An 8,116-nucleotide genomic window follows, 5' to 3' on the forward strand; every position below is an offset into this window, starting at 1 on the left:
ACAACAGAGCCAAAGGGCACGTGGTTTTTTGTTAGCGTCATGTGAAGTTAAAGTTCTTGCGTTTGGTGATGACATCGCATACTTTTGTGCTGACAAGTGTGGTGTTCACGAAGCCCTTATATTAACTAAGAAGTTTTGCAACGTGCCTGGAGCGGCCATGAATATGGAGAAAACTAGGGGGTTTTGGTTTGGCCAGTGGGGAATCAAACCTTCCAAATTTGCGGGTAATACGGCGCTTGAGTACCTTGGCGTGCCTTTGCACCAAATAAGGAACTCAGGGCGACACTGGTCCTCAGCACTCACGCATGTCAAGCGCGCTTCGCAGGCATGGATGGGACGAGAACTTTCTGTATTTGCCCGTGTGCAAGTCTGCAATGTCTTCTTGGTAGCAAAGCTTGTTTATGTGCTTCAGGTACTGCACTGTGCGCAGGCGAAAGTTCAGGCTCTATAAAGAGTATTTGCTACCTTCGTGTGGGGATCTGAATGGGAGCCAATGCGCAGGGATAATTTGTTTCTTCTTTTAGGGTCTAGGGGTGTTGGGTTAATGCATTTGTTTGTGCACCAACTTGTGTCTCGGTTTTTCTTCTACAAGTTGGCGCATCATCCACTTTTACTTACTATACTTCAAAGGCGCATAAGTTACCATTTACCTTTTCTCCTTGTTTCTACGGATGAGGTTAACAGGAAGCCGCCATGCGGTTTTCTAAAGGAAGTTGTCGATACTTTTCATTTCCTTACCGCGCGGTTTTCTCTTGAGTACCTGTTTAGTCTTTCAAGGAAGGCTATGGCGACCACTTTAATTCATAATCTGTTCCCCGTGCCTCTTCATCGCCAGCCATACTTTCGGGACCATAAGAATAATGTTTTAGACTGTGTCAAGCGTATGTGCGTGCCGCCAAATGCCAAAACGTTTTTCTTCAAGCTTTATTCGCAAACTCTTCTAGTTAAAACATGGCTGCGCGAAAAAGGAATATCTATCCCTTGGTCAGACAATTGCCACTTGTGCAATCAACGAGAGACTATTGACCATTGTTTTGTGCCGTGCCGTAACGCGGTGCTTTTCTGGGACGTTTTGCAACCGACACTAAAAAAGGACATTGACATCATCCCGTACGCCATTCGCTTCTTGCCATTTGAAGATGTGAATCGGGTTCCTTATGACGTTTTTGTTCTCCTAGGATTGTTTAGCTTGTGGAAGTGCCGCATGACTCATCCGCATGCGGAACCCCTTAGGTCGACCAAGTGTATTTTTCGGAGGCAGGCGGCGTTGGTGCAGAGCGTCTATGCTGTGTAGAGTGATCCACCGGAGTGGCTGCCTGTTTTGGATGCGTGCGTTTGCTTGCCTGAGTTTTGAAATGGTGCCCATCTTTGTTAGGCTGACGTCCTTACCCTTTGCTGCCTGTTAGTGTTTATATCGTGTTTTAATTGTCTTGTCTGAGTTTTTCTGAAATTTCCATGCATTAAAAAAGTCGACTCGTAGCTCAATCGGTAAACAACGGGCTCTCGCTCCGTTTCTCTATTCGTTCCAGGTTCGATTCCTGGCGCTGCCGGTAACTTCTTTTATTTGCTCGCGGGAGTTTCCTGTTGACACCAACGTTCGCGACAGAACCCTTGGGGGGTAGAGGTAAAAAACTTCGCTTTAAAAGAACTTCTAATTGTCAAATGATATTGCATGACATTTTGGTCCCGATTTAGAATCGCTCCAATGCATTATCTATTCTGTGCATTGTACAGCGATATCATCTATGGCTAGGATCCACCAGGTCATCTCCGGTGACACACAGAGCGCAGACCAACAATTTTCAGCGCACGAAAAATATTCATATGAAATAAGAAAAATAAGGCCTCCATATCTTGATATCCGACGGCCGGCCTATATGTCTTCTCAGCAATGCATTTGTGTTTAGAAGTGAAGCCGTCTTTAGAATGATCGCTGTAAACTTGGTCGTTGTAAGCTGGCTTTCCCACATGATGTGTCGCACCGTGAAGCATGGCTGCGTACAGAGGGAGTATGGTTAAAGCCCCACTTTATACTCCTCTCCACCGCTGCCGCCACGCGCGGATTCTTCTCTATTCCCCCTGACGTTGCGCAATGTCACGCGCTGTTCGGCGGCCACCTGTGCAAAGCACTAGAAACGTCATTGTCTCTACCCACCAATCGTTTGTGTCCTTAGTCTGTAATGTAAAGATGGCGCCATTGTCCTTATAATTCAATATAGCATATCACCAGTATAGCTAAACCCCAACATAGCAAATCCCACCAGAGGGCTAGCGTCGCTGGACTACCCCCTTTACAGAGGTGGGAGGGCTGTGATTTTTAGGGGCGAAGACCCTTAGGGGCTCGGGCTGTCGGCGTCTCCTGTCGTCGTCGTCTTATGTAGTCACAGTACTAAAACACCGGGACACTCGTTCGTTTTCCAACGCCTCGCGCTAGAACGTAACGCTTACTAAAAGAAAGGTGTATAATGGATAAAACCAGCTCAAAGTAATCTAACAAGATTTAAAGATTTCTTGAACGCTCTCTGTCCGCTTCAGCAATCGTCAAGCACAAGCAGAAGCTGTTTGTAGATGGATTATAATTTGTGTACCCACCGGCTCTCGACGCTAGGCCTGATCGGGTCGGGTGGTCGGTCGAAGCAAGAAAAAGCATACTTACAACCTGGTGCCGGGGCCTCGTTGATCACTGAGAACGAGCCCCCAGGGCGATGCGCGGGCATTGCACTGCCCTCGTGTTGACCCCTGCCACTACCCCAAACTGGGGCAGATGGAGCATGCAAATTGCTTAAATCCAGTTCAAAGCAAGAGAGGGCGCCACCGCTTCAGCAAGCACACGATGGTTCCTCTACGGCGCCCAATCAGCGCGCGCCGTCTGGCAAGAGAGACTTACAATCTTTGAATACACTTATACACTGCATGCTTCACCCCTCCCCAAGTTTCACGTTAGTGGATATGGCCTGGAATTCTTTAAGGAATTACACGCGCAACAGCGGGAAAAGGCCTAACACGTAATAACAGACCAAGTCCAAACTCTGGTCACGGATGCTTAAAATTTCGGGGGTACATTTTACAGTGCTTCGGAACTCTGTCTGGGTTTTTTTTTTAACCACACTCTTGAGAAAATGAAAAGAAATTTAGGGGCGAAGCACCTTAGGGGCTCGGGCTGTCGGCGTATCATGGGGTCACGGTACTAAAACACCGGGACTCTCGTTTTCCGACGCCTCGCGCTAGAATGTTGCATCTCCATGGGTATTGAAGTAACCGGGGCGGGGACCGCGGGACGTGCGTGGAATGGAACTGGTATCTTACAATGATGGTGATAGGACTATTTGGAGGCAGCTGGTAATGGCTACCTCTTCTTCCCTTCCGATATTTTCTACAATGGGCAAAAACACGTACTAAGAGAAAACACCGGGACTCTCGTTTTACAATGCGCGCGCTAGAACGCTTCGTGCTTCAAAGACATGTGACTTGTACAGCAAAGCAGTTGCATACCTCTACCCCAAATGGTTTCATCTCCAGGGGCAAAAACGCTAAGGCCTAAGACACCGAGTGCTCAACATCGAAACCACATTACAATCTTCATCATAACTTCGATACCGCATCATACGACGCTTATACACTGCATGCTTCGCCCCTCTCCAGGTTTCACGTTAGTGGAGATGGCCGTGTTTTTTTTCTGCTGCAGTCTCATTTTTGGACCGTAAAATTGGTTAAATTTGTTCTGTGTTGACGGAAAATTTCTGGGGAGAAATTGGGTACAATCCGATTTGTATAAATATCGCTGGAGTGAGTATAAATAAGAAATCACCGGCGCCGGCAGGATTCGAGCCTGTGTCTGGTGGATCAACGGAGTTAGTCAGACATCTTACCCACTCGGCTACGACCGTTAGTTAGTACTCGAGAGACAAATGGCTTACTCACTTGGCTGTGATTGTGGGGAGACGAATCACGCCACCTGCTCGACACAGAACACATGATAGGGTACATGTTGCACCTGCGGGCGCCTAGTTTAAGCGTGCACGTTCCGTTCGTTCGTTCTGCTTCTTCGATTTGCGTCTTCTTCGCCGTTATAGCAACAAAGATGGAGTAAAGGTCGTTGCGGCAGCGAAGCAGAAGCAAATCCGCTGCAATCGTGGACTTAAACCGTCGTGATGGACGTGCAGGTTGCGTACAGCTTCGATACCTTCAAGTCTTACGCATTAGCGTGAGCTTCCTTCATTTATTTTTTAGCTAAAAGTCTGCTGGGCCTTTGAGTCTGGTTCCCTGGATTGGCTGGGACTGTGCCAGAAACGCGAACACCCATGCGCCCGTTTGGAGCTCTCACTATGGCCCCAATGCCTACAGCTCAAATTGCCGAACGAGAGCAGCGCAACGCCCCATAGTGTTGTTGCTTAGACGTAATGAATACTATTGGGCCCAGGGGCGGATCCAGACTCTCTTGGAAGGGAAGGGGGAATGAGGGGGCGGACACCTAAGAGCATGATGAGCAGGGTGAGTGTCGGGGGGATGATAGCCACACCTTTCCCCTCCTTTAGATATTTTACTAGTCGGCCCGTTATAACGATATGACTTCTGCATATCGTGCATATCGTGGACGGTATAATAATAAAGTCATAGAAGCCCCGAAATGTCTGTAAAAAGAAGTTGTTCAGATAAATATCGCGTGTTCAGTGTTGCTTCCCCCTAACCTTTCTAAAGAAATCAAAAAAAGAAAGAGAGTAAGTTCTTCGAGATTTATTATTTGCTCGGAAGGCAGTTGGAAAAAGTAACAATTTCTGGAAAGCGCACTTTTTTCTTTCTTTGAGATCTTTTTAAATTCGCACTGACAACGCCGTGGAGCGGTGAAATACCTTTTGCTCCACGTAGTTTCAAACTCCGTACGTGGTATTCTGAATTTCTTCTTATGTTTCTTGTGTACGTTTTTTGCATTGTGAACGTGCTCACACTTCCTTACTGTTTTTTTTTTTACGTCTAAGGTATTAATATTATTATGTTCTGAGTTATGAGGCATTCCGGTAAATTTTTCGAACATTTATTCGTGGTTGCATTACATGTGCTCCTCACCCCAACAAGGACTTCATTTTACAGTCTGGCGAACTTTGCAGAGGCTATGTTTCTTTCTAAAGCATGACGCGTAGAAAATACCGGACGCTCTGAGCGTCCAGCTCACGAACTATACCGAAAGATTGATCTTGCTCTGGTTTTCGATGTGGTTTTATGCTACTCAAGTGCTGTCAATTGTACCGTAAAGGCAGTTCGCGATAACTATGGACTTCGTTTCCATTCTATCACAATTTGTATGAATATTAGTGCTCGTAATCTATTAACTGCTGCCATTGGCGTACACAGGATTTAATTTCAGAAGAAAATGGAAAACGGAGAAAAGGAAAAAGGGGAAATCACAAAAATAAAGCACGGGGAGATCATGATTACGAGAGACGTAAAAGTTCAAGCAAGAACAATAAAAAATAATATATATATATATATATATATATATATATATATATATATATATATATATATATATATATATATATATATATATGATGTGCATTGGGTGTACTTTGCACAACGTTTCGATTGCGTTCTTTTTTGCTTTTTTTTTTTCAGAAGCACTACAACATCGCTGATCGTCGTGGTGAAGGCGGACGTCGAACCGCGTAAGCTTGGCGCATCGCTTGCGACAGAAAGAAGAGAGTAGTCGTCCTTTGACGATAGGCCGAGTCAGCGGCCTCGATGAACTTCCTTTCCTGTGCGTACGGCAGTGCATCGCTCTCATGGCTGTCGACGTCATCGAAACATGCGGCGCGCGATGATAAAAGAGAAACGCCACTTTAGGACGACCGGGGCTAGTTTCTAGCGTCGCAATTGGTCCCAGCGAGGAGCAAAGCGGCACGCGTAGCTATGTCATATACTGGCGGACCTTGGGCACAGCGGACGCCACGCACGCCAAACTCCTAACCCGATACGCGAACGGCAGTTAGCTGTAGCAGCGGCCTAACCTGGCAAATACGGCTTGGCCGTCTATTACAAAGGGCGCGCGACCCAACAGCTGCTCCGCTTTGACCAGGTATTACGCTTGTGCGCCGAAACGTATTTGCCGAGCTTCGCAGGCGGCGAGCCGCTTCGAGTGTCGCTTCTCCGTGACCGTCTCGACGGCGAGCAAAGGGCAGGCGTGATGAAAACAGGGCATAATGCCCGTTACGAGCGGTAAGCGCGAAAGGAAGTTGAAAGTGGAATGTTTCATAACAATGCGCCCGCTCCTCTGTATAAACGTCGGCATCTTGGTATCGCCACGCGGCCCCTTTAGAGCTGCCGATAAGATAGCGAGCGAAAGAAACGCGTGTGTACACCAAAGCCACCGCACTTGTTGCCGTCTAAAAGCGCGAGACGGCGTGCGTCGAGTGTTTGCAGAGCGATTCCGGTGCTGTCTGGTGCGTGGGCTCTTGAGGTGCGAAGTAGGCACCGGAGGGAGAGGCGGCGCTGGGGGCGGGAGGGAGGAGGGAGCAGACGGCTGCTGCAAGGCGTAACACTGTCGACGACCTTTCGGAGCGGCCGCACGCGGCGGCCTTGTTGTGCACGCTTGGGTCCCGCTCGCAGATACAGCTCGCGAGGGCCCCGTCAAGGCTGTCCTGGATCGAGCAGGCCGGGACCCGGGCTTTAGCACGCCGGCACCGCCCTGAAAGTATCCCACTTCTCTGCTGGTTGATCGACACCGTCCACCCTCAACGCGGGCACAAAAGCCATGGGGCAGTTCCGCTCCCCGGCTTTGTATACGTACTTTCGACGCGCCCCAAAGGTTGCGTCCTGATTCTGCGCACGATGTGGCAATTTAGATTTGCTGTCGTAGCGGTATTTCTGAACAATTTGAACTATCCCGCAGCGCTCCGCACATAGATAACGTGCCCCGGGTGGCCTCCATGTTTGGATGTGTGGGTATGAAGCCGTACACCACCGGGGCCCTGCAGTACACTTGCTTGAACGAGGGGCTCGGGTCCTGATGAACAGGCCTTCGTTTTCGTGCGTAGGGAAAGCAGGAAGCGCTGAAACAAAACAATAACAAAAAGACGTGCTGACGAACGCACGTAATAGAAAAGCGCACTTCGCTCATTCAGTTTAAGCATTCTTAACTATATTTTACAAAGGCCGTAGTCAACAAGATTACACAAACTGCCTGCTAAAAAGATAACATGCATTTCTCGGGGAAAAAATGGCTGCGGCTTTGCTAACCTTGGATACGCAAAGCCAAAGCTTGGCCTATTCTGGTTGAGCATTGGTTTCGCTTGGTTGATGATGATGATGATTGTGTTTTTATGGCGCAAGGCTGACTAAGGGCAAAGAGCGCCAAGGGAAAGTTGTTTTATGAGGACGAAGTGATAGTAAATGTAAAACATTTAACTAAAAATATACGTGGAATGACATAAAAGACAATGTAGATGACTGGTGTAAAGGGCCAGGGTGTCAGTATGCATGGTAAGTAACGAGGTGTAAAAACTGGACATCGTTAGGGAACTAAAAGTACGCTAGTGGGTAATTACGGGGTCGTCCTCTAAGAAGTACGATGGGTGTAGCGGAATGTGTTGCGAGTATAGTTGTGCGAAGTGTTTGTGTCGTGTTGTTTCTAGTGCCTTGCATTGTATGAGGATGTGGATCACGGATAGGGCCTCTCCGCACCTGCTGCACAGAGGTCTTGGAGATCCAGTGAGCAGGCGCGAGTGCGTTGCATGTGTGTGCCCTATCCGTAATCTGATTGATTGTAGGGTTTAACGCGCCGACGCAACGCAGGCGATGAGGCGCGCCGTAGTGGAGGGCTACGGATTAATTTTGACCACCTGCGGATCTTTAACGAGCGCCGAAATCTCGTACACACGGGCGTTTTTGCTTTTCGCCTCCATCAGAAAAGCGGCCGCCACGGCCGGGAATCGAACCCGCGACCTCGTGCTCAGCAGCGCAACGCCTTAGCCACTGAGCCACTGCGGCGGGTCCTATCCGTAATCTAGCCAAGGCGACTTCTGTGTATCTGTTGCGTGTGTCGGTGGTGTATGGTCCCAAGTGTGGTTTTATTACGTGTAACTTGTCTGTTTGTTCACTCCAGTATGTTGGTTTCGCTTGGTTA

The 8,116-nt window shown here is 48.3% G+C and overlaps 1 pseudogene; it reads left to right on the forward strand.

The window, feature by feature from the left end:
- The first annotated feature begins 2,648 nt into the window (after positions 1-2,648).
- On the forward strand, positions 2,649-2,782 carry LOC144156393 (U1 spliceosomal RNA; annotated as a pseudogene).
- Positions 2,783-8,116: the final 5,334 nt, after the last annotated feature.

Source organism: Haemaphysalis longicornis, unplaced genomic scaffold, assembly GCF_048455015.1.
Source record: "Haemaphysalis longicornis isolate Haplotype H1 unplaced genomic scaffold, Haemaphysalis longicornis Haplotype H1 scaffold_1, whole genome shotgun sequence".
Lineage (NCBI taxonomy): Eukaryota > Metazoa > Arthropoda > Arachnida > Ixodida > Ixodidae > Haemaphysalis > Haemaphysalis longicornis.